At 39.4% G+C, this 25,439-nt stretch overlaps 1 protein-coding gene and 1 long non-coding RNA gene across 11 annotated transcripts in view; one reads left to right on the top strand and one right to left on the bottom strand.

The window, feature by feature from the left end:
* LOC106042290 (uncharacterized) overlaps positions 1 to 12,857 on the top strand; it is a 97,922-nt gene extending 85,065 nt beyond the window's left edge. Inside the window, exon 7 of the long non-coding RNA XR_010830857.1 lies at positions 10,441 to 12,857. This is a non-coding gene — a long non-coding RNA (uncharacterized lncRNA). The remainder of the gene's footprint in view (positions 1 to 10,440) is intronic.
* Positions 1 to 25,439, bottom strand: part of LOC106042289 (uncharacterized) — a 215,889-nt gene that overhangs the window by 25,623 nt on the left and 164,827 nt on the right. For 5 of the 10 annotated variants that reach the window (XR_007162157.2, XR_007162155.2, XR_001211020.3 and 2 more), the window contains one exon: positions 25,042 to 25,250. The exons of 2 other annotated variants lie outside the window; for them this stretch is intronic. The gene's annotated coding sequence lies outside the window, so the exon portion shown is untranslated. Of the gene's footprint in view, positions 1 to 4,612; positions 4,701 to 20,955; positions 21,105 to 25,041; positions 25,251 to 25,439 lie in introns of those variants that run through there. 3 more of the 10 variants (XR_010830849.1, XR_001211029.3, XR_007162160.2) reach the window with 3 other exon arrangements.

Here is a 25,439-nt window from a genome sequence, read left to right as displayed (position 1 = left end):
AAAAAAAATAAAGCTCTGGAAGAACCCATGGGTGCCACACTCCTTTGAGCAGGCCTTATCTCAGAGAGTGTGACCTGTGGCATAAAAACATTTTCCTTCCCTTGCCTCTGGATGTTTCAAAAGAAGGCAGGATGTATCCATCTCTTTCATGAAGATGGGAGTAATGTGCATACCAACCAAACCACAATAAAGGAAAGCAAAACAAGCCAGTTATACCAGACAAACCTTTTTTTGATTTGTTTTCAATCTCGGCAGACTCTGACATAGCTTTGTGGTCATGAGGATCGTGATGTTTCCCTTCCAACGTCTATGTGCAAACAAGACCACTCCATGGTTTATTATTGTATATACAAAGTTTAACCTGCCCATTTGCAATCTTTACACGAAACAACCCACTGCACTGTTTAATTCACTTAGTTACAAACAATGTTTGAACACTGATGCAGCTAGATAGAAAAAAGGAGCTATTTAGGATTACCAAATAGAAAAATCACCCCTTTAGCTCCTCTTCCCTATGGTGGAACTAGCTTTAATAGGTAAAGCACTGGGAAGTGTAGCTACCAGTTACTGCCCTAAGAGCAGTAATGGTCACAAGGCTCGGTGCTTACCCAAAGTCTTTTCAATCAGCCCAAGAGATTTTCTAAAAGTTGAGAATTTATACTAGTATCAGTATCATTTCATAGAGCTGAATTCAGTTTACCAACCTACTCCACTCAATGCAGCCCTGTGGAAAAGCCCCTATGGCTCATCAACAGCAGCTTAGAAAAGAAGCCTCAAATGCAGTAACAAGATTGAGACACAGATTTGTAATTACACCCAGGATTTTTCTTGTTGCCATTTTTGTAACTTAGGAGAAAGGTTAAAAGCAAGTGGAAAGGTCTAAGACAGCCATTAGCGCTGCCCTCCAGGAGTTCCTGTTAAGGCTGCTGTCATTCTGAGGAGACGGTGGACATCTTAGCCTCAACATTGATGTTTGGAAGACAAGCAAAATAACAGAAGAGGACAGACAGTTAAGAGAAGAAACTGCTGAAGGAAGAAATGAGTTTTATATAGCAATGACTGCATTTATCAAGTTCCCTTAAATATTTGTTTACCAGCACTGCCAGTATTTCTCCTGAGTGGTATTGACACTGCTGTCATTAAAAGTTTCAAAAAACTTTACAGAGCACTAAACTATCAGAGTATGTCAAATATAAGAGACAAATAGCACAAAGTGAAATTTCTTTCATTGCCTTTTTTAAAAGAAAAGTTATTGTCTACATCTTCTTATTAATCATAGCAGGAAATTCAAGGAAGTCCATAAATCAAGGAGGAGATACTTAAACCCATTGTATTTAAATACCAGCATTTTTCAGACTTCAGAGTGAACATCAGTTTATTTCTCAAATGCACTGAGTATTTGCAATAATTAAAGGAAACCACAAATTCTTCATACCAACACATTATATATGAAATAGGAACATACAAATCCAAATAAGAAGGTAAAATTTTCAGTTGAGGAAATAACTGACTTGGAGCAACAGACACACGTTTTAGGTGGCTATATCATCATTTGCAGTCTTCATATCAAGATGGAAGAATGAGCTCATGGCCTCTATTGTGCCTAAATGTGTTAACTTTGAAGGCTGTTACAGAAGAAGAGGACTCAAAAGCCCCTTAGCACAAGCATCACAGAAAGAAAACCCAGCAGGTTAACAGCCACAAATTGTTTGATGTGGAAAACACTAGATGAGAGCCTAGGATTTTTTATTCAGGTAACTGTCACAGCATTTCCTTCCAGTCTTAAACTCTCCTTTTCCTTCCAAGAGGTTTACAAATCTATTTCAAGTCAGAGTCACTAAAGGTTGAATATTCTTTGTCATATTTTTCTCTCCACTTCTAGAAGAGGCTAATCTGCAAGTGTGTTGGATGAGATTTTTTGCCCCGCTTCTGTCTCTTCCTTGATCTCAGTGAGTGCTGCCCAGGAATCTTGCATTTTTGTACATTTTGAAATTTGCATTTACGTGTTGTCTTTTATGTTGCTGGAAGCAGATCTCCCATCCCTGTGGCAAAACTTTGAGTTTTGATTGCAGTGCTCCAAAAGCAACGCCAGTGCTGCCACTGCAGCAGTGCAGCTATCACATCATGCAGTGGTTCAGCTGGCAGCTAAAGGGGTCCAGATGTCTGCTCCATGCTGCAGGAAATATCCCCCTGAACACTGAAGTTCATGTCGGTATGATACATTTACGTGGACAGTATCTTCTGATCACTTGCTATAGAGATTAATACATTAACGACTAATGGCATTCCTCTGCAGATGCTAAACTGACTTTCAAGTATTTATGATACATTACATGTAAAATTGCCCAATTCAAAGAAGTCAAGAATTTGTGCTACTGTAGAGTAGTAAACTATTGGATTCCATTTGGGGAAGCTCTGCTGTGCTGAAGAAGAGAGAGAAAAAAAAAACAACGTGCTTTTCAAATAAAAGAGAGCTTGACAGATGTGCTTTTAGTCTTTCATATATATTATGACTGGGCATTTTGCTTTGCTTTTCTGTCATTATCCATGGTATTTTATTCAGACATAAACTGCTCATTTTGGAATAGTGAAGTGCAATATTGAAAAGGTTAAGAGACTTCTCTAACTACACCATCCCCATTAGCTTACTATCGGAGCGCTAAGCATGTTATAAATAACACATGATTTAATCCCTGTTCATTTTTGGAAAAACAAAAACAAAAACAAACAATATACTACAAAATAAAAGGAGGGAAGAGAAACACATTTCTGTAAATACATCCAAATACTATAAACTACCTAATCAATAACTTTTGTAATACACTGAGCTGAACAAACAATGGCTAGTGAATAATTTAGTAAGTTTTGGCAGTTTCTACTCCAGAACTGACCATCGGCAGTTTATATTTTCTCCAGCACATTTGTTCTACAAAATTTCTCCTAAATAATTTTTATGAATAACTATCGGTCTTTAGAGCATTCGTGAGCAGTTCATTGTGACTCAGATTAAAACTGAGCTCTTTCAGACAGTTTTAGCTGGGTGTATCAATCATAGTATTATTTCCTTTTCTTGACGTAACACTATGGACCTACTATCTATTTTTCTAATTTGCAATCCATCACCTAATCCAGTGTGATGATCGCTAATCTTTGTGATTTGTGTACTCTGATTTGCAAGTATGTTTAAGGGCATGCTAATCTTTAAACCGGTTAATTACTGTCCTGAATAAAGATAAGTATAATATTTGCTTTAATGAGACAGTGAATTAGTTTTTTTAGGCTATTACGAAGTTATGTTAATTTACAAAGTTACTGCCATCATCTGTCCACTTTCTTCACTCCAATTTAAAATCAAGGGTCTCATTGCAAGCTGGCATTGGTCATTGGTTTAAAGTAGTAAGTGCAGTAAGCAAAGCTGCTGACGTGTGTGTGCATACCCGATTCTGCCATCTGATCACAGCACCTACAGTAACCACTTCACTATGATCTCTGGCAGCGTGGACTGTCATGGATGCAGGGCTTTAACTTTCTACAGCTGAACAGGTGAACAGTCTCTCACACAAGTAACTCCACTGAAATATTCAACAACTCCTTCTTCTGTTTCACCATCACTCTAGTAAAGTCCCATTTATCAGGGACAACAGCAGGTCAACAGCTTGTTGAGTGGGTGGGAAGGGCCCCAAACACCTTAACTGACGTTTTAGGAAGGTAACGTTCTTTGTGCCTCTCTGTAGGATACTAAATCCTTTTTTAAATTGGATCCAAGTCTCTATGGCAGAGGCTCAGCAGCTGGGAAGCCAGCTGAGCATGGCTCAGTACCATGCTGCTTTTTCATCATGTTGCCTTATATAGCCCTATCTCAAGCTCTCCCAGGGATACCACAATAATCTAGTAAAAAAATGCGACAGCGTGAGAGTTCAAAAGACTGCAAGATAACACAGAACTCTGCTTTTATCAATACAAGCACTAAAAGATGTAAAAACGTTCCTTTCCTAATACAACAGAAATTCAACTTGATAAAGATTAAACAGTGTTGGGTCATGGGTCAAGGAGAATACTTCAGGAAAGGAAAGAACAAATTCTTTATCACGTATAAAAACTGAAATTCTCTCCAGATGAATATTCAGAAACTGTGGAATTGAATACCTGAGAATGGATATTGTACAGGTGACTTTTAAGAGGAAGAGAAATATTTGGTTATATTGTCAATGTGCACTTACAGAAATGTGCTACGCTCCAACTGGGGAATTCAGAGTAATGTTACATTTCTAAAACCAGGTAGCTTTTGGCCAACTGTTGTAGTGCTTCTGATCTTCCTCACCACAGAATTGCCATAAACAAATCAAGAATATTTGGACTGTGTAGAACAATAGCTGGAAAAGAATATTGAGTTTTTACTGGACTTCAAAAATCTTATGCTATTTAATCAATAACTTTGTGAGTCGACACTGAACACACAAAATTGGAAACAGAGCTAAATGGCAGTGGGATACTGAGTTTTCTCCTTTAAGTATGAATTCCATTAAGATCAGCAAGGACAAAGAATTTTTCAAAGTGTTTCTTATGTGTAGTAGGCAGAGAGAAATGGAAGAGCCAGCAAGTGGATACCCACATCAGTTAGGGTTGAAACCAGATGTTCCTTAAGGTCCCTTCCAACCCAAACCATTCTGTGATTCTAGTATTGACTTCTTAATTGGCAGCCTCAGCAATGTGATGACCCTTGAGACATAAGAAATATACACATACATACATACACAAATATATACCTCTGCATTACTTTGCAAGTTTCTTGAAGACAAAGCCAATGCCAGTTGATGGACCAGTGCAGGTCAGTCTGTAATACGTACCCCATCTGACATGTCTGAAGAACTCATATTTCTTGACCTGAGGTCCTGGATGTTTTACTGAATGTATCGCTCACATTCAAGACATTTTCATCTGAACAGATTTAAAGAGTCTTTTCTTAGTCCTACAGAACATGTCCAGTGATGTTAATGATGTTATACAAGTGTAAAATAACATAAACAGAACAAAAAAGGAATAACGATTGTTTTGAGAGTGGCCCTTCTTGAAAAATTCCATGATATTTAAATTTTAAAGCCTTAATAGTAATAGAAATTTAAAGACTATTGCCCATTATCAACATCTGAGAAAATACCCAGGCATGGGCACATAAATAGGATCTCTTTTTTATTTGACTTTGTACAATTGTCTCATTGCTACTTTCAGCTTATGTTTTAGTGCATTAGAACATCAAGTGGTTTTTACCCATGGTATGTTTGTTATTGTCTCCAATGATGTGTGAAATGAGACTCACCAAAATTTTCTTCAGTAAACTTGCATTGTTGGAGGATCAAAATATTGACAGCCTGATTTTATAACTGTACCTCAATCTTGTTTCATGCCTTAGGGCTGTCATTTGAATTTTATTTCAGGATTATGTTATGTTATTTATGGCTTTTCTTCTGACTGAAGTTGCCTTTGTACCCTTTTTGCTAGGGCTGGGTGAGATTTTTCAGATTTAGTGTTTTTAAACTTTTTTTTTTTTTTTTTTACTGGAAAATGCCACTGTCTCTAAATCTAAGCTTTCCCCAGATTTGTGCAGTTTTTGAAGGAATCTTGCAGGAGATGGAGCCTGCACTGAAGTGTTTTCTTTAGGTCAAAACCCTTCTGTTTTATGGCAATGAAAATTAAATGGTTGAAGTATTCATTTAAAAGCATCTCTCCTTCCTAAATCTTGTAAACTAAGTTTCAGTGGAGGAGAGGAGAAAAAATGGAACACATTTATTAAACTGAAACAACTGAAATAAGTTAGTATCACAGGGAGGGGTTTTGTTTGTTTGTTTTATGCCCATTTTAGAGCAGAAACAATTTTTCAACAAGCTTTGCTGTTCACACACCAGATGGCTTTATTTTTGCTTTATTTTATTTTCCTCACACACATTTCCACTGCAAGTATTTTGCACATGTCAGCAGGATGTGTAAGCTTTTTATTAACCTGCAAGATATTCAACTATATGCTATCTCATCCTGGCATCTGAACAAAATGGTTAACCAGATGATTCAATGTGTATTCCTATTAGGGAACAGCAGGAACACACAGATTATCCTTATTCAGTAATTACTGTATTTAGGAAAAAAAAAATCTGTTTGCCAAGTAAATACTTTAAAGAAAATTAAGTTCAATTAATAAGATAAAAAGGGGTTTCAGCATTATGTTGAATTCCTGAAATATTTCCAAAGAGTTTTAGTGGGCACTTGATTTTTCATACTTCTGAGGATGCAGTAAGTTTGCAAGGTAGACATCAGTTTGGCTGAGTTCAGCATTGTAGAGAAACTGTTCAGCTTTTGCAGATACATACTACTAGAAAGTACACCATGCATACATGCTTATGTATTTAGTTAACATTTTGAGGACTCTCAGGACCTGTTGGGTTTTTGCTGTCATCCACTTCAGGTGCAGAGCAGAGAGCCACCACACAGCTCTCAAAAATTCTTCTCATTTTCTTTTTGTATTTTGCTTTCTAGAAATATCCAAGGCCAGCAGCAGAAATGCTGTGACAGTTGGTAATGCTTGTTTTTTCCGTCTTCACATGGAGAAACCATTTGAAACTGTCAGAAAATAGCTCACATGCTCTTAAGGACTTGCAGGTATTCTTAGGATTTATTATGTATAAAGCTATGAGAAACCATCAAACGAATCCCTTCATGTATACCATGGTTTAAATTAAACCTATTAAATTACCTTTTAAATTAAAAGAGAGAGGGATACAGTATATTTTACAAAACCCATGGCACTTGTAGGAAAAAAGATTTCTAAGAGGTAGCCAACTATTAAAAACAATAACAATTTGCAGAATTTTTTTGGTCATCACAGTAAGTTAAAGGTTTAATTGCTATTTGGAATACTTTTCTCTCTAAAGGCAGTGTTCATTAAAAAAAGTAATGAAAATCAGTAGATTACTGAAGCTAATCTGAAGCTGGGATGCTACAGTACAAAATCCACTCCTAGCAAGGCTTTTATTTCTATATTCCAATAAAATAATCTGGAATGAGCTCCAGTAATTTCCAAGTTTCCAAAAGGGGCTTTTATTCACTATCATAGTCAAAAGTACATTTTGCTGTATGGCCTGATTTTAACAGTTTATCTTCTTCCAGCTTGCTTTAAAGAGAACGTTTCCTTTCTCTCTCTGCCCTCTCTTGTCCTTTCCTTCCTTCTCTTCTTTCTCTTTTACACCCTTGAACTAAGATTTCTGTGTGTGCAGGCTCCTTTTGTCCTGCCAGGGAAGCTCTGATCAGCAGCTGTAAAAGCTGTCAATCTGTCAGATTAAAACTGATACCAGGGATGTCAAGAACCCCTTTCCCAAGAGTCAACAGAAAGAAATGGATAAAAGTAGATCTAGCAAGAAAGATCACTATGGCTCCATGCAACAGGAGAAAAATCAAAGGGAAGCAAAACCAAAATGCCTGTGTGCCCATCTGCTGCTTTTTGGGGGCGATGTCAGAGAGCAGCAGGCTCGGCTGCAGCCTGGAGGCCCCTCAGCTGGGGCCCCTTATCTCACACACTTCCAGTTGGAGGATTTCAGGCTCCAAAGCAGGGAGACTGGATTGCCAACACCAGTAAACGCAACAATGCTAAGTAATCTTTCTGCAAAGTTCCAGTATCACACAAATAGTCTGTTTTCTCCACACAGTTTAAGCAAAATCTAGTTTACCCAGTTAGATTTTCAACAGTATTTTGAACAACTTCCTAGCTCCAAGGTGAAAATATCAGACACTTTTTTTTTTTCTTCTTCACAAGACTGAAGTTTTCAGTGATCACATCCCTGTGCTGCTTCTGTTATTTCACCCTGTTTTGAGACTTTAGTAGATGGTATCTTTTGATTTCTGTTGTGTTTCTGAAGGATGATTTGTTCTAAAGACTTTTGTATCACTGGGGATGGGAAAACAAGGAAATTTTTCCAAGCTCTGCTTATTACAGCCTGATCAATAGCTTTATGCGTCAGCTAAAATTGTCCTCTTGATTAAGCCAAAATATTACCTACTCTCCACTTAAAGCTGTTTCTACATTCCACTTGCAGGATACATTTCAGGATAGTTTTTTTCCACAAGAAGTAACTACTAATGCAATATATTGGAAGACCTAATTCTGTTGAAAACTGCACAAGTTAAATAATGTTCTCCCTTCTTCAAATAGGTTGAGGTTTTTCTGTTGAGATGTTCTGGAGGGAAGTTACAATTTTGTCAACTTCCCGTAAGAAGTTTAAACTTCCTCAAAGAATTACGTTCTAATCATTTGGGTAGGGTTCAAGAGAATCATGTCATTTTAATTTGCCAGATCTCCTTGGCACAGCAGAGGCCAGTCTGGCAAGCCACGGCATGGTGGTGCTGTGCACTGCCTCAGGTCTCTTTGACACAATCTAGCAGTGGACCTTGAACTGTGAGAAGATTTTGTCTGTTTTTTAAAAAAACAGTTTTTGCTTAGTTTTTCGTAACCTGCCTTCATCATCTTTCTTTCTTTAACATTTTAATCTTTCCAAAAATAACCCAATTTAAGGAAGAAAGATTCTTTTTGTTACTACTGGAGTAAAAAAACAAATAGTCAAATGCCTGTATGTTTTCAAATACAAATCCTCATTCTCTCTCTGTGCTTGTGAAATAACTTCTAAATCTTTAGTAATGAAGGCACAGCCTTTAACCTGATTATAAGCTAGTGTTCCTCCTTACACCTTGTATCTTTCCCTTCCTGTAACTGTGACTGTGTGCAGTCCAAATCTCGGACTGAAGGCCCACTGAATTTCACTGCAAAGAGCACGATGGGCACTCACTCAACGTTGCCTCGTCATTTAAATACAGATCTGGAGAACGGAGTGGTTTTAAAGCAGAAGACTCAGATCTTGTTGCCTCAGCAGTTCTGTTTCTCTTTGACATAAGCAAAGAAGAAACTGACTTTAATGAGACCACTTAATGCCAAAATTGTCACAAGTGCTAATGTTTAATTATCCGATTACATTATTAAGAATTTACTCTATTTTGGAACCACAGTTTGACATTCTTGGAAGATGTATCACCTTCATTAACAGGCAAAGAAAGGCAGAAACCAAGGTAACAAATGAAATCTAATTTGTCACTGATATGTTAATATATTAGCAAACATTTACAGTGTGTCATCTGCCTGCTTCTCTGCGACAGCGAGGAGGTCTAGCTTTTTAACGTGTGTGAACCACGTTGCGCTTTAGACTGTCCGTGCCCTGTGTTACACAGGAGTTTATTGGTGTAGTAACCAATTCATGGTACTATAAAAGAGCATTTATATAGAATGGTGAAGTAGGAGAGCTGGATTTAAAAAAGATCTTAGAAATAACTACATATAAACAGAGGGAGTAAAATAGGCCTCAGAAAGGGTACACGGAGAAGAAACAAGCAGAGTTCATTGTATACAGCAGAATGTTCTCTCAACTGTGACTCAGTCGAGTGAAACAGTTGATACGGGATGGCATACAGATGGCTTTCGGGTTATATTCGCAGGATCAGCAAGTGCCCGGGTGCTCCTCCTTCTCTGGGACTGTGTCACTGACATCTCTGCCTCTGGTTTAAAGACTTTTGACTACGAACCACCTCAAACACATTTCCATCATTACAAAAGTAGAATTAGCCTTGCAAATATTAGTATTGCTACATTAATAGGGGTATTTATACACTGAGCAGAAGAAATGCTGCAGTGAACTGAATACTTCTGTTCCTTGGATGCCCAGTGAAAAGGGATCACTTTTGCTCCCATTTTTAAGGTCTTTGGTTTCTAGGCACATTGCATTGAACACATATTGCACAAGTCTACATCACAGGAAAAATGTGCCTCAAATCTCATTTTAATTTTGTGGTCACTCTCTCTCACTTTTTTCATGTGTTCACCATCTCACAGAACTCATTTCCCCAGCCTGGTGCTGGAGATTGCCTGCCTATAATGAGGCTCAGCCTTCAAAATGTCAAACATAATGAAAAAGAAAAAAGCCATAACGAAATCAGCTGTAGGGACTTTCAAGGGCCTTCTGGTTAAACTTCAGCAAGTCTGCCAGTTCTGCAGCTACAAAGACAAATAGGATCTCTGCCTACATCAGAAGGGCAATTCAACACTACCACAGGATGTGAATAACCCGAGCTGACAGCACATACGCAGCGGAGAGGGCCGTATCTCCAGGTTCCTGTCGCTCACACAAAATGAGCAACAGCCAGCTTGTCAGACTTGGCACCAAAAGGAGTAAAAGCCCCAAATGTGAACATCATGCTGCATACAGGCAAGCATTTCTGATTTGGGCATTGCAGACTATCTATGCAAAAAAAAAAAAGAAAAAAAAAAAAAAAGAAAGAAAAAAAAACACAAGATCACCTCGCCAATACATTTGTGGAAATCCTGTAAATTTAATTCCCTTCTCTCCACAGACACAGAGCCGTGAGTCCAGAAGCAGCAATCCCCCGGTCCTTGCTGGCATTAGGCTGGCCGCTCTGGGCAGGCAGAGTGCCGTGGGAGCTCAGAGCTGGGGCAGGAGACATCAGCCCCCATGCATCCACCGCTCCAGCTTCAGGAGCAACACAGCTCCTGAAAGTGCTGTGCCGTCCTGCTGGAAGGTAGGCTATACGTAGGTCAATTCGCAAGGTCATAAGGATATTTAGGAGACATGGGTAATAACATCTTGTGAGAGATGCTAAGAACTTGACATGTAACACCGGTGGTACATAGGAGGACTGCAGAACCTCCCCACTTTCTCCACTTCTAGTGATAAAAGACTGTAAATAGCCCAATAAGGCGATTTTCACAGTGAAGCAAAAAGACAGACTTAAATATTTTAAATGAAGCTCTAGAAATGGACAGTCCCTACCATGAACTGAAACACCAGCTGCATTTGATGTTGCATCAGGCTCCACACAGGTGCGGAGCAAGGAAAGCATGCTGCGAAGGATGCAGCATCCCGACCAAAGGGCAGGTAGGCAGAGCACTGGGAGTTATTTAGCAATACTTATCAGCTCTAAATATCCTTGGATATCTTGTCACCTTCACTACAGAATGTCCTTGTGCGTGTGCCATGCTATTTAACATACGATGATTAATTAGCTGGGATGTAAATGGGCAGTGAGTGGAAGAAAAAGCCTTTGAGATGAGGAGACGCTGAGGAGCTGCGTGGTTGTAACATGCTTCAGGTGCCAGTGGGGCAGTGGCTCTGGTGGTGGCTGTGCCCCAGGCTGAACATGCAGTGCATGCGGCTACACGCAGGCGAACGGAAGAGAAGCCCAGTGATTAATAGGATGTGATGTACGCTTGATTGATTTTAGTGCATATTTAGTGCAGTTCTCCCAAATGATTTATCTTAATTTTATATTAATCATCAATGCATTCAACCTGGCCAGAAAACTGTTATTGGTATTACTTATCATGAAGGAGGCATTTTTTCTATAGGACTGCTAATTTTACATATAATCCATCACTCACAATTAGCCCAGCCTCCCCGCCTTTTGCGGATGCAATTAGTGGCAAACTGCAAGGAAAGCCTCCTCTTATGTCCCCTAGTATCAGCTACAAATGCTCAGCAGCACTCAGCTCCTAACTCTTTGCTGCCTACCAAAATGCTAGCCACTGGCTTATTGAAACTTAGTTATGTGCGTATGCAAATTAAAACAGCGTCTTGAACTTCATTTCAAGCACTGTGGGCAGATTTCACCAAGAACTAATTTAACTGAGAGTTGAGAAAGGAATCCATTGATACAGAAACTCCCTTAAAAGCCAAAATACATTAGCACTGTGTAAAATACCCCTAGATAACCTAGATCAACAATTACGAGAAGCTGAACTGAGCTAACATTTCCTCTTCTATGAAGAGAAAACAGATAAAAGAAGAAAAAGAGGGAGAGATGTGTCGATAGACATCAGTAGGACTAGCACACGTCGCAAGTGCTAAAACTGCTCTAAGGAAAGAAAGTGATCTTACTGTTTGGCTAAAGAGAGGAATTACATAAGTTTCTGGAAAAATTTGCTTTGATTAAAAAAAAGAAAAAGAAAAAAAAAGAAAATGAAAGCTAACATCACAGAAAAAGTGGACAAAAATGTGTCGATTACACTGATGTTAAAATTGCCAATATGTTATCTGGAGCTGACAGTATATTCTGTGTAAACAAAAATTGAGAAGATACTGTGGTAGAGGAAGAGGAACATTGCTTCTAGCCACGGTGTTCTTCTGTAGCCTTCCTGGAACAGTCTCACAGCACAGATTCGGGCTGACGAAGTGGCAAAAGAATGGAAACGTCTCCACAGCCGCCAGGTGACAGGAGCCAGAGCTGCGGCACAGCGCAACACGGGCAAAGTGTCAGCTGCCCTGCCACATAGGGTGTGGGCTGACCATGGGCAGTGGGGACAGGACATGCCGACCACCAAACCCTGAGGGTCTGGGGCACCACAACCCGCTTGGGGCATCTCATCAGTGCAAGAGACTTCCTACTGATGAACTCTGCATTTAAATGGAAAGAAAGAGTGACAATCTAATGCTACTGAGAATGCAAGGGGAGATTTATTTCTGGATTCAGCAGAGCCAAGATTTCATGGCATCTTCTCATGACTGAGAATAAATGTACTCAAACCTCCAGCATTTTCCCGGTATGATGATAATTTCCGGGGTACATTGCTATTCTAAAACCCTACTTCTGGATCCACTTACATCTGAGAATTCAGAAGACAGAACAACACCTACAAGCTAGTCCCATAGACAACATAAAGCTAGATTACTGCTTGCAGCAAAGTATGTATTCAGTAGATATGCTTAAAAAAATAAAGAATTGTGTTATTTTTTCAATAGTTAATATTATGTAAAGGAAAGTTTTGCTGTCGTTATTTGCATTTGCTTCTGAAAGGAGTAAATACTCTTTGATCCTCCATTAAGGAGCAAAACTACACACTAGAATGCTTTTCATGCTGTAACACAAGAGTTTCAACCATTTTTTAATATTGAAAACGATTCTGTTTAATATGTGAGGTCCCCTTCCCCCCAGTAATTAAGCCCACAGAGGCTACCAATAGCTTCTAATGCATACAAGCTTTGGCAACTGCACAGAACACAGATAAAAGGTCATTGTACTCTTTATGAGACGCACTGGGGCCTATTAGAAATGTCAAAGGTGATCAAGTTCAGGCAGTGTCACTCTACGAACAGTGAAACATCTCCGCTCTATGGAGTTTGGAAGCCTAACTTTAAATTAACATGCCCCTGGAATATTTCATGTGTTTATACCAACAAACGGTAAGCAACAGCAATTTGGGTGATTTGCCTGTGTGTCATGAGCACCGCCGTGCAGTAACGCTAAACAAAAAAAACATCAAAGCCTTTCCTGAGCAACTTGCTGATGTATTGATCTCAGGAAGGTTTTACCTGAACCACCTTCAATGGCTTTAATTTCATGTAGCCATAACAAGCACTTTCGGGAATGACACAGTAATGTTTTAGCTTCTAGATGTTAATACTCAGAAGTGAACAGATTTGTTATTATTAGGAAAGGAAAAAAAAATCTTTAAAATGGTGGAAAATATTAAGCAGGAAAATAACTTTTCTGTTTGAGAATAGTTACTTCCAGACAGGAGAAAGGCAAATAGGTATGTCTGCTTACAAATTTTTAAGGAACTTGGAGAAGGCTCCTATTCTCCTATTTTGTGAGAAACATTTATTTTTTTTACTCAAGTGAATCAGCAGAACCACAGCATGTAATACTGGCCAGCAGTGTTGGATATCACCCTCACAAACATAATTTCCTTGCTATATGGGGAATCTCTGCAGATTCCCACTGGTTGAAGACTACCACAACACCTGTTGGTGATAATTGCTGTGCAATGGCAGCAATTAAATGAGTAACTGCATTCATCTTACAAGAACATTTTACCTTCAAAACTCATTTGCAGCTCAGGAGTATTAAACAAATATGAATGACAGAGTGAAAGAAAAATTAATGGAATAAAAGTTGAAGTGAAAAATGGCTGAGAAGGGGCTTTGCAAGACTTGAGGTTTTCAAACTGATGTTATTGATTTTCTTAACCTCTGAGACAGCCTAGTAGTAGCAGTAGCTCATGCTCAATAAAGATGCCCCAAAGGGCTTCACTGCTCTGGTACATCGTGAAATACATTTTGCTGTACATCTCAAGACCAGAACTAATTTCTTTCATGTCAAGCTATCACAATGGGAAAAAAAAAAAGAAAAAAAACAATAAACACCACCACACCAGAAATAAGAATGTGTAATTGCATGCATGATATACACACTAACACTGGCAACAGTGAAATTTTGGATTGGAAAGACCTCAGATTTCTTGTATCAACCCCTCGGTTTCCAGTGACTGTGCCTGTCTCAGATAAAAGCCGCAGTGCTCCCATGGCTAACTTCTGCATTGGTGAGCTATCTTCTAACTACGAAACGTACGCCCTGGGGTAGGTTTGCTGGCGTAACTTCCGGGCAGGCCTTTGCTTGTGAGACAAAGGAGCCTTGAGCATCTGCTATCTCCCACTCAGCAGGTGCTCCCATTTCCAGGGTGAGATACCTCTTAATCTGTTCTTGCTAACATATTCTGAGATGGCTTAAATTGCTTTTTAGGTATGCATTTCCTGTGTCTGCAAGATACGTCCTGACCATTATTTTTATTTTGTAGTTTTTCACTATTTTTCAATGAAAATTTGTTCACCTACCATTACATTTATTGTAAATTACTGTAGAGTTGCCATCACAAAATCATCAACAAAAACCATCAACAAGATGGAATGAACAAATTTGTTTTGACTTATGTTTTCAAAGCACTCTGCAATGAAAGCACTAAACATTTAGGGCTCATCTACAGCAACTGGGGGATGCCAGACTGAAAAATGTAACATGCTTGATTGTGTATAACTGTGTATGAGGATAAGGATATCATATTATCATGAGTTTAATTTAATGTTTTCAAAATTTCTGCATTACATTTCAAAGTATACAAGGATTTTCTGAATACAATATTTTTTTTCTGTCCTCTGAAATTTATCTGAGCTGTTACTCAGTGAAGAAGAATGGCCGCACTATGGAGTTGCTCAGTCACAGATTTCTTCTACATTCAAGTCTAATTTCTTTTCCTCTACCCATTGCACATGAACTGCAACCAAAAAGGTTACTTGATAGAGTTTTTCAAGAGATTAAGTAAATAAATAAATTACGCTGATCTATTAGCTATATGATTCCCTTATTATTTTAACTCCAATACATAAGGCCTGGTTTTACAGGAAATCCACTTGGTCTGTCCCAGTCTAACACACTGGGCAGAGAGATACATGATTCTTAAATGCTGGAGATGGCAGGTGATGTTAGATTGACCCTACACTGAAGATGCAATTTTACATTAAGTTTTGCAGAACTGAGGCGATGAAAAATGAAAGAACTGTAGTTAGAAAAGCTGAATGAAGAACAAACCTCCTTCAAAATTCAGTTCCTTGTATAAACATCAGTATTTTAAGCTAAACGTTTGCAAAACTGTTTTCATCTACTTTTTAAGAAGCTCATTTCCTTGGTGCAATTTGATTAGGTCTTAAATGCACTGCAGAAGCTGTGCATGACCTTTTTGAATATATGTCTGACCCTTACCAGGAAAAGTATACCTAAAAAGTGTTTCCTGTAGCTAGTTCAGTGTTGCCTGCAAAGTTGGTTAGCATTTCTTCACAAAAAATCCTACTCTGGTGAACTTTTTTTTTTATTCCCTGTTTGTTTGTTTTGGAAAATCAGCAACACGTCTGACAGCAGCACAGGTATTTAGGCCCTTAGGATTTTCAGTAAATTGCCCAGCATGGCATATTGTCCTGCTTTGGTGTTTAAGTATTTGGTTGCAGGAAGAAAGGAAGGGTTAGCCTATTTAAGGCTCAGGGAGGGAATTACTAGGTAGGAAATAGGTAAGAAAACAATGAAGTTATTTAGAAAAATCTTAACAATTTTGGATTTTTCTTTCTTTTCAACCGTATCTGCATTTAAGTAACTTTAGGACTTAATTGTAGGAATTAATTTCCTGACCTGCTCAGCTGAAGTGAGAAAGAGAAGAAACACCTTCCAAGAGCTCTCCTCCTAAATTTGTATCGGTAACTGGCCAGGTGCCTTCAACATTTGGTGCCCTCTGCAATACAAACATTCCTGTTTTCTCCATATATTTTTTACATTCCATCCTCAGTCTGGAATGCATTGGTGATTTGGAGAGGCGATTAGGCTGCATTCCTGTTATTTCAAGCAAAGGAATCAATACTAATGCACTCACCTTTATTTCTGAAGTGGCTAAAGAGCTGTAACATTAACTTCAAAATAGGGAGAACGCTTCCTGCATGTGTAAGGACACTGGTAAGAATGGGCTCAAGGTAACAACCCAGCAAGAACTGGTTGCTGAAGTAAATTAATTATTAATCAGGAGCTTGCTTATTTGACAATTTCACAATAAATGAAGACATAGCCAGAAAATCTTTATCAAACCCAAACGCTACTGAAGTCATGTGGAAAAATAAAAGTATACAGTATGGATTTTGTAACCTGAAACAACCAACAAAGAAAACTAATTCAAAACAGAACCTTCTCAAACTCTGAAGTCGCCCTCGCTCCCAACCGGGCACTTCTTTATTTGACACTTGAATGAACTTTGGGCTCAGGTATACTGCTATGGAGAAAACATATTAAAGAGAAAAATGCAGAGGAAAATTCCTTTACTGATGGTATGTGGGCTGGGTTCTGATCCACTGTACCTACAGACAAGTGACAAATAAGTTGCTGTGTGAAATCATCTGTCAGGTTACACATTTCAGATCAAAGGGCCCAAAGGGGCCAGGGCGACATGGAATATGCTAAGTATTCACAGAAACAAATGCTTTATTTCCATAGTTTCTCACCAGAAGAGCTCCAAGGGCTGCACACTTACTAGTGAATAACCTTTCCTGGAAACCCTTTGTAACTGGTACAGCAGTCACAGAGAGAGACAGCCTGAACCACAGCAGAAGGGAATGTCCTTTATCTGCAGTTTCAGAGTTAAGAACTACCTTATTTCTGAATCTTACCTCTCACAAGATGGTTCACTTATCTATAGATAAAATCCTTGTACTATAAATATCCTCTAAAACCAAATTCCCCTACCGCTGCAGCCTGTGAGACCAGAGTTTGGTCTCAGAAGATCTGCAGACAAATTGATGCACTGATTTTCAGGCTATTTTGCACAGCATTAAGCAACAACTTAGTTGCAGTAATTCCTGTCATTCCTCCCCCCCCCCAAAGCTGTTCTACAACATTCTTTTTCTAGACCTCATCACTTTCATTTTCCTCAAGGACTGAGTCTTTTATACAGAGATTTCAGTTGGCTGAAACTATCAAGTTCCTCAGGATAAGAAATTAATAAACATTTAATATTTAAGCAGCTTACAAGCAAAAATTGAGCTCCAGATGTGGCAGCAGTGTTCCAGCTACAGACAATTTTTGAAAATCAAAATGTTAGAACTAGCAAGGTATTAGCTTGTGTTATCTCTATTCGAGGACCAAGTACCTCACTTACAGGATAAATACTGTTAATGATGCCTTCCAACATCTACTTTTTACCCTCAATGAATGCATCCGATTTCAGCATGGAGACTGTAAATCTGATTTGAGAGAACATTAACAGTAAGGGTTTAAGAGAAAGGCAACTCCGAAAGTCAAGCAAAGCCCGAGCAGCAAGTGCTTCAATTATCTCTTCCAGTAAGGCCGATCTGTTTGATCGATGAATCCCCCAGCAGGTGTTCCATATCTGTTTTGTTCTCTCAGGATACACTTTGTTGTGGGTCAGCTCCTGAGAATATCTTTCATGACTCTGCTGAAGCTGAGCACTTAAAGGAGAGATTATGTGCCAGCTGCCTAAATGCAGCACGATGTTACGGACAGGTTGGGAGTTCAGCACTAAGAAATCACATTCTACATGATAATATAGTCTAGAGAGAGAGGCACTATATAAAATATGCATTTACACACAGACATTTCCTTTTCTCTAATAGACACCGTTATCACAGAAGGCCTCTCAAAGTGCAGGTTAAGCAGGAAAAGAGCAGAGGCAAGCCACCATCAGGGCCTTTCCCAGCCTCTACATACACACATCAACACACGGTCAAGCAGTTTCCAAATATGTTTTACCTCCCACTTAGCAGCTGAGAAGTAATCCCCGTAGAAACAAGTTAAACATATATATGTATAATTCCTGCCTGAAATCTTTAAGATCATGGGCCAGTTTGGCCAAATAGACATTTTTTAACATTGATATAGTAGACCTTAAAATCAAAATAATCCTTACGCCCTTTTAATAGAGTGAATACTTTAACAGCAAACATATTCTTAAATTTTAAGAGAAATCAATGTTATTTCTTCCAAGCCTTTAAGAAGAAGTAAGAAACCTGAAACAAGGACTGTCTGAAAATAAAATATGTGAGTCCTTGTAATCCTCAGCTTTCTTATCTTCAGAAAAAGTACTTATTTACTGGAGATAGCTGGCCGCTCCATCAACATCACTAATCTGTTAACCGTGTGAATGATCAGTAATGTCTGCATTTGAAAGCAATGCTGTTTAGCTGAAAACTCCCATTATGAACGATTTTTGTAATCTACCACTGTAATGAAGATATCGCTGCAACACAATGTGCTAATCGATCAGCAGTGCTCTTTCCTGGGCGATTATTTTATTTTCCTCTAGATGGCAAAAACCAATTGAATTGGGAGTACAGAAAACAGTCAACTATGATTCTCTGATGATTTCTGCATGTCTCCCTAATTGGCTTTTTCTTTAATTTCTCATTACCTTATGACTTGTGAATGGCATACTTAGAGCATGTTCCCTACGGCAAACTCTGCCTATTGAAAAAAACTTTAATTCTTACGAACTCTTGTTTTTTAAACGTGCTTGATGACTTTGCATTTGTCAGCTGTGGGTAGCTGATGAAGTGGTTATGTTGCTCGTGGTCTGCAGGACTGTGCACTCCTTCCCAGCTCTGTGGCAAGATGGCTCATCCTGGCTGTGAGAGACCCCTGGGGCTCTGAGAACATGAGATGATCTTACAGGGCAGGTGAAAAGGTAGCTCTTTGTTCAGTGTTTACAGGTAGGTACCATCAGGCTTTTACACTAGCAGATACCTGGTAACAAACAGTTCCCAGTGGTATCGAGCCTTAACATACATTCTCAAGGAACCCAAGCTTCTTTTAACTGGCATCCACCAACGGAACAGCAACAGAAGCTAATTGCGTACATCAGTGAAAAATGCACTCTCCTTTATCCAGATCAAGGACCTGGTTTCAGTGCTGTATGGTTTTCTTCTGGATTTCCTATCCGTTTGGGAGGAAGAAGAGAAAGATATGTTGTGCACAACCATCTAATCCAAACACAGACTAGGAATATAGCCAGGGTTTAAACTGGGCTTTGAAAGCTGGGGAACAAAATTTGTAGAGTCAGGGGGACCTAGTAGCTAAGATGCTTGATTGGGAATCAGATGTCTTCTGCTCACAGATGCCCTTTGTCCGATAGCCCTTCTGTGTGCCCCAGAAGCAGCAATCTCTGAGAAGGAAAGTGCTGTGCACAACTGTTTGGTATCTTGAGGAAAACACTGCAGCTTCCAGCTACCCGAGATGTAGAAAACAGAGTTCCAGACCCAATTTTATGCTTCTTGCAGAGCAGCCAAAGTCACAATGAAAACAGAGCAGATGAGAAATACCAATAAAAATTTGTTTACTTGACAACGTTGCCTTCTCTAGCTTAGGATTTAAGGGGTGTTACTTCTGGCTGTGTCTGTATATTACACCTGTACTTACAGGTAAAGTTCTTGTGACAGGAGACATGGGACTGACTGCTGCTCACACTACATCTAGGCAGGGATGGGAATTTGAGCTCTAACTGGTAATTTAGGATATGTTAAGCACCTGCCTTTGCTGCTGAAATATGCAGGTATGAACTCTGCCAGCTCTCAGAACTGCACGTAAATAAAGATTAAAGCCCTGATTTTTTTTTTTTTTAAAGACACTATGGCAGCTGACTGTATATCTCTGCTCTGGACATATTTGTGTCTCCAAGCATTTAGTATCTGTACTCATGGTATTATCAGCAGAAATATTTCCTCCAGGCAGTTGCTGCCTCTGGAAGCACAGGTGAAAGATATTTGCAAGCAGGATGATCTATGCTGCTTCTTCCAAATTTAGAATGAGACTTACATAAATAAACTTTCTCTGGTTGCTGGGGTGTTATAAAGATGTCTAAGCACAGCTTGGGGAGTGCATTTCTGAGCTAACGCTCTGCAACCTACAGCATTAAGACATCAACCCACGGGGACCTGCAGTTTGTACTGCGTAATGGATGCATATATGTTAAGGGCAGCCAGTCTCACGGATGATACATTTGAGGTGCACTCTGTATGGTATTTTTGGTCAGAGATTCTTACTACAGAGACATACTAGTCGAGTTTTCCAGGAGAAAGTATGCTACTATCATGTTTACTGGTCAATTACTGCTAATGAAAACAAACAACATGCATACTTAAAGTAATTATAAACCTCATGCTAAGAAACCAAAATTAAGTTAAATAAGCACAACTCATTTTTTCACCATTTCCCCACTGGCAAAATAATTTAATTATATTTTGCAATTTTTAAGTATTCTTAGCATAAATTATTGACTTTATTATAATATTAATATTGAATAGCCTACAATTTTTTGCACTGCAAGCTTTCACAACTCCAGATTCTCACCACACTTGATCAGATTTTAAAGCATATAAGCATATGAAAATATTTTATTTGAAACTTCATGTTGCCACTAGCTACAGAAGCATTTTGCAGACGCTTCCTTTTATGCAGGTATGTGCCAGCTTTGTCAGCAACAAGAAGAAAACGAGGAATGAAAAACTACCTCATTGGATGGACCATTATTTTCTTCCTCTGACCATGAGGAACACAAAAGAGGAGATTTTTAATAGAGTGCTTCCTTTTCGCTAGTTGTTCTTTTCTTGTTACTATTAAGAAAGAACATGATGACCTGGCCTGGCTCCTGGGGCTTGTCTTCTTTACTGCAGTTTTATCCACACCTGCACAATGGGTAGAGGTTACTGATGGGTACCATCTGCAATGAGGGCAGCTATGTAGTCCCAACACAGTTTTATAATCATTCTTTTAACACCGTTGACTTGAGATTACCAAATTTTGGTGAGTTTTCTTGGATCCCACTATCCTCTTGATACTTGTTATCTAGAAGTTTAGAGAGCTTCAGTGCTGTGCCTCTGCGTCCTGGGTTTGCTCAGTGGTACCACAGCACTGTATCTTCTGAAATTCTGTCCTTACCTCCACCCCCCCCCCCCTTTTTTTTATTTTTTCTTTCAGATTTTTCTGAAATCTTTTACATTTCTTTCTATGTTGTATTGGCTCTTCTCAGATGTTTTAAGGTCTTTATTTAAGCACAAAGCATAGCAGCGCATGTACAGATTTTATAAACTCCTGTCACCTGAGCTGCCCACTCTCCTATAGGTCTGTGTTGATACAGTGCTAGAAGAGTGATGCAGCTGCATATGTTTAACCTCTCTTTTCTTATCTTTTTCCTCATCCTCCTCAGAGGATTTAACTGCTGGATCATCTAAATTATTAACTCCAGCTACATTCTTGTAATCAAACTTTAAACCAGAGCCTGTGACCATTTGCGCTTGGGGTGGATTTACTGCTGTTTGGATTTGTATTGTTGTAGTTAGTTTTTCCAAAATAATCACGTTGTTTTATGTTTTTGACATAACACAGACACTGAGATGTCTTTTCCCACCCTCTCTCAAGTATGTCAACTAACCAGCATTTCTATTTCATGGTTACAGTCTCCTAGCAACAAAACTTTATCTTAAACTGACCCTTGTTGTTTTGGAGACCCCATGCCCAGAGCACGTTACATCTCTTCCATATCTTAAACACACTTAGTACTTTTTCCTTGTTCTTGCTTTGATTACCCATCAGATTTGTGTTCATCGTTTTCCCTGAAATAAAGCATCAGGAATACGCTAACATTTAGACTTGCACTACTCCTACTTCTGGTTGTTCCTTTGCAAATGATCCATCAGTCTGTCACTTAGCAAACCCTTTCCTAAAAGGAAAGCCAAAAAAGACTTTGGAGGCTTAACTGCACTTTTCTGAGTGCCTGTGACAGAGGGTGTCTGCGTGTCCCAGCTGTCCTAACTTTACGAGCCCTCGGGAAGAGGTTTATGAACTGTCACAGCAAGGGGAACGCCGCTCCTCAAGAACTTGCAACCCCTCCCGTGTTATGACCAAGTGACTCAAGGGGAAGAGAAACACCCAGGGGAGAACCCATCTGATCTGCACAAGGAAACAGCAGCAATGGAAAGCTGCATTCAGCACATTTCTCTCAACTACAGGACTCAAAAAACCCTGCACACATACACACAGTCCCTGCTTGAATCACATGCAAAGAACAAAAGCAGCTGAAACTCCTCTGGCCATGTTAATGGTCTGTCTGGGCCCCTCTGACAGTACAGTTGAAAACCTGGGTTCTTGTAGAGGTGCAAAGACATGGCAATGATTATTTATGGGTCTGGTTCCAGCAGATTTCAATAAGTATAGCATCTCTATAGTCTGATACTGGTTTGCTATTTCTTTTTTATTTTAATGACGTGTATGGAAACTTCTGGCTGTGCCTCGTCACAGAGACCCCTCAGTTGCTCTGGTCCCCTTCGTCCTCTTTTCTAGCTGGGCAAAAGAGAAAGGCACATCCAACTGCACTGCACCCAATGAGAAAATTAGGTGCTGAAGAGCTGGGGTGGCTTTGCAAGCATCACAATTAGTGCCAAGGAAAAGGGCACAAAAACTGAAAAAACACAAAAACTGAAGCTATATAAACAATCAGATTTCTTTGAATGCTGACAGCTTCACAGAAGATGCCTGCACCTCAGGATAAGTCAAAGCAGCCCACTTCACTTGATCATTTGTGGTGCTGATTGCCAGGACATCAGACCTTCTCACTTCAGCCAAAATTAGCAAATAGCTTTGACCTGTCTCAGTCCGAGGCAGATAACATACACATACTGTTTGATTTTTTTTGGAAGGGGATGTGTGTGTGAATGGGGAGTGGGAAGACCACAACCAAAATGAAAAAAAAAACACACATTAACTTTACCTGGATGCCACACACACCCTACACATATTGAGGCTTGAGCCTTGTTTCTTCAGTCTATCTCTCACACACAAAAATGTTGCTTGTGTAAATCTAGACAGATAAAGTGAAAGACTTGTATGGTACCGCAAAGTGGCTTAGGTAGTCATGGCAACCACGTCAGCGCTTACAAAACTTCCCTTCTTCATAATCTTTTTTGCAGTTTAGATAATGCACATGTGAGCTGTAAAATATGAGTATCTGATCTAGAGCAGTAAAATGAAAAGTAATGCTGTTCAGCGTCCAAAACAGTGGAAGCTGGGACACTGCTAATTATTTGGTGTTATTAACAATGATAATTTTGTTCAGTTTCCACAGGGTCTCCTCAGTGTGTCCAGGCTTAAATGAGATCAAAAGCTTTACCCCAAATCTAGCAGTGAGCAGGGAAGGGAAGGAGAGGGAGGTTTAGCACTAATTTTAAGGGAAGAAGATCAAACACTAAATACAGAAGCGTCAGAGTATTATTAATGTATTCAAGTTCTCATTTAGTTATTTCCTGCAGCACCTGATACCGGAAGGCCTCTGCTGCTGCAGTCCTGACACGAAAAACACCTTCTGCATGATTTATAGCTTCCCACAAACCATCCTTACTTTAGCAAGAACTAACATGTGTATTTTTCTATCAATCTTCCATGCTCATTACATTTTCACTTGGTTTTCAACGTGGAAATTTAAAATCCCCCTCAGTCTTAGTCACAGTTAGAAACCAAAGCACACCAGGAATGAATACCTCTCTCTACCCCAAAGAGGAGTTAATGGATTGGCTTCCAACAAAAAGGGGGTGATTGCTGTCAATAAAACAAATCACCATCTTCCTAATCAAGTGGCATATCCAAGAAAATTGCAAAGTTTTATATGCCCTAGTCTGCCAAGGAGTCACAAAGTTGCTTCCAGGGGGAAAAAGAAAGTAAGAGTTTGGCATCTGGGCTCTTTTAATAACTTCATTTACTTTCAGGTACCATTACTATAGTTAAGTGTCATTTACTGATGAAAAAAGTAAGAACTTTAAAGTTTTATTTTGTAATAAAGTATCATGGTCAACATGTTCAACAGTATCAAAGGTCAACATGTTCATGTTCTCTTGTTTAACTGAGAGGAGGCTGAAAGAATTTTAGTAGATAAGATAGGCTAATGAGCATGTGTAAGGAAGCCAAAAGGATTTTAAGTAGATAAGATAGGCTAATGGGCATGTGAAAGGAAGCTAAAAGAATTTTAGTAAATAAGACAGGTAAGGGACATGTACTATATCTTCCACTACCTATTGTGCAAAGAAACTGAGGCAGGAAATTCTGGGATTCCTCACGAAAAACAGTTCATGATAGAAAACAGGAAACACATTTCAAGAACCAACTGAAACCGAATCTGCAGTTTAAGCAGAAGCTGAGAAGCTTATGAGTCTGTGCTGAGAGAAGTGGTCAACCGGTGGTGACAAGGAAGACTCACTAATCTTCATCCCCACGACCTCCGGCAACCACTACCAGAAAACACTGCGCAAGTGTGGATAGGAGGAATCTATGAAAATGACTCCCTGGAACTAATTTTAACACAAAGCGGGGATAGGTTATCATATGTATAGGCATATCGAGAAACTTCATGCATATGTGACTCTTCACCACATGTAACCGAGGTGAGTTGCTGCGTTGGGGTGCACACAACTTTGGTGGGACTACCCCCCGTGCCGCCCAGCGCTGAATAAACATACCTAGTTTACAATCTTACTGACTGTGGAGTTTGCTTTCTGCACATCATAACTCAGCTAAGAAAAAGAATTTATTGACATCCACTAGAATGCCCACATTTTGTGTGAACGCTGTACTTACGAGGTCTCCCTCACCAGTCTCGGGGAAAGAGCACCATCTTCTGGGAAGCAGCCCTGTGGTGGTCAGGGAGGGACATGTTCTGATGGATCCTTGCGTCTCTTTTCCCGGATTACACAGCGAGTATCAGGTTTTTATCAGAGATGCTTATCAGAGCAGGACAGTTCACCTCAGAAATCCATCTTCTGCAGGCTGGTTTGTAGACGGCGGGGCTGTTAATGCAAAGAGGCCCTGAGTAAGCAGAAATTTACCAGCTAATCCACTGCAATAAAAAGTCTCAAAAACCAGTGGGCACAACAAAAGGAGAATTTCACCCAGAAGCTCACTGTTGACGTATCAGAGAAATCCTAATCCACGACCAAGCTGATAATAAAATGCAAAGCTCATCCTTAGGGTGATCT

Source organism: Anser cygnoides, chromosome 3, assembly GCF_040182565.1.
Source record: "Anser cygnoides isolate HZ-2024a breed goose chromosome 3, Taihu_goose_T2T_genome, whole genome shotgun sequence".
Lineage (NCBI taxonomy): Eukaryota > Metazoa > Chordata > Aves > Anseriformes > Anatidae > Anser > Anser cygnoides.
This window is presented reverse-complemented; position numbering and strand designations above follow the sequence as displayed.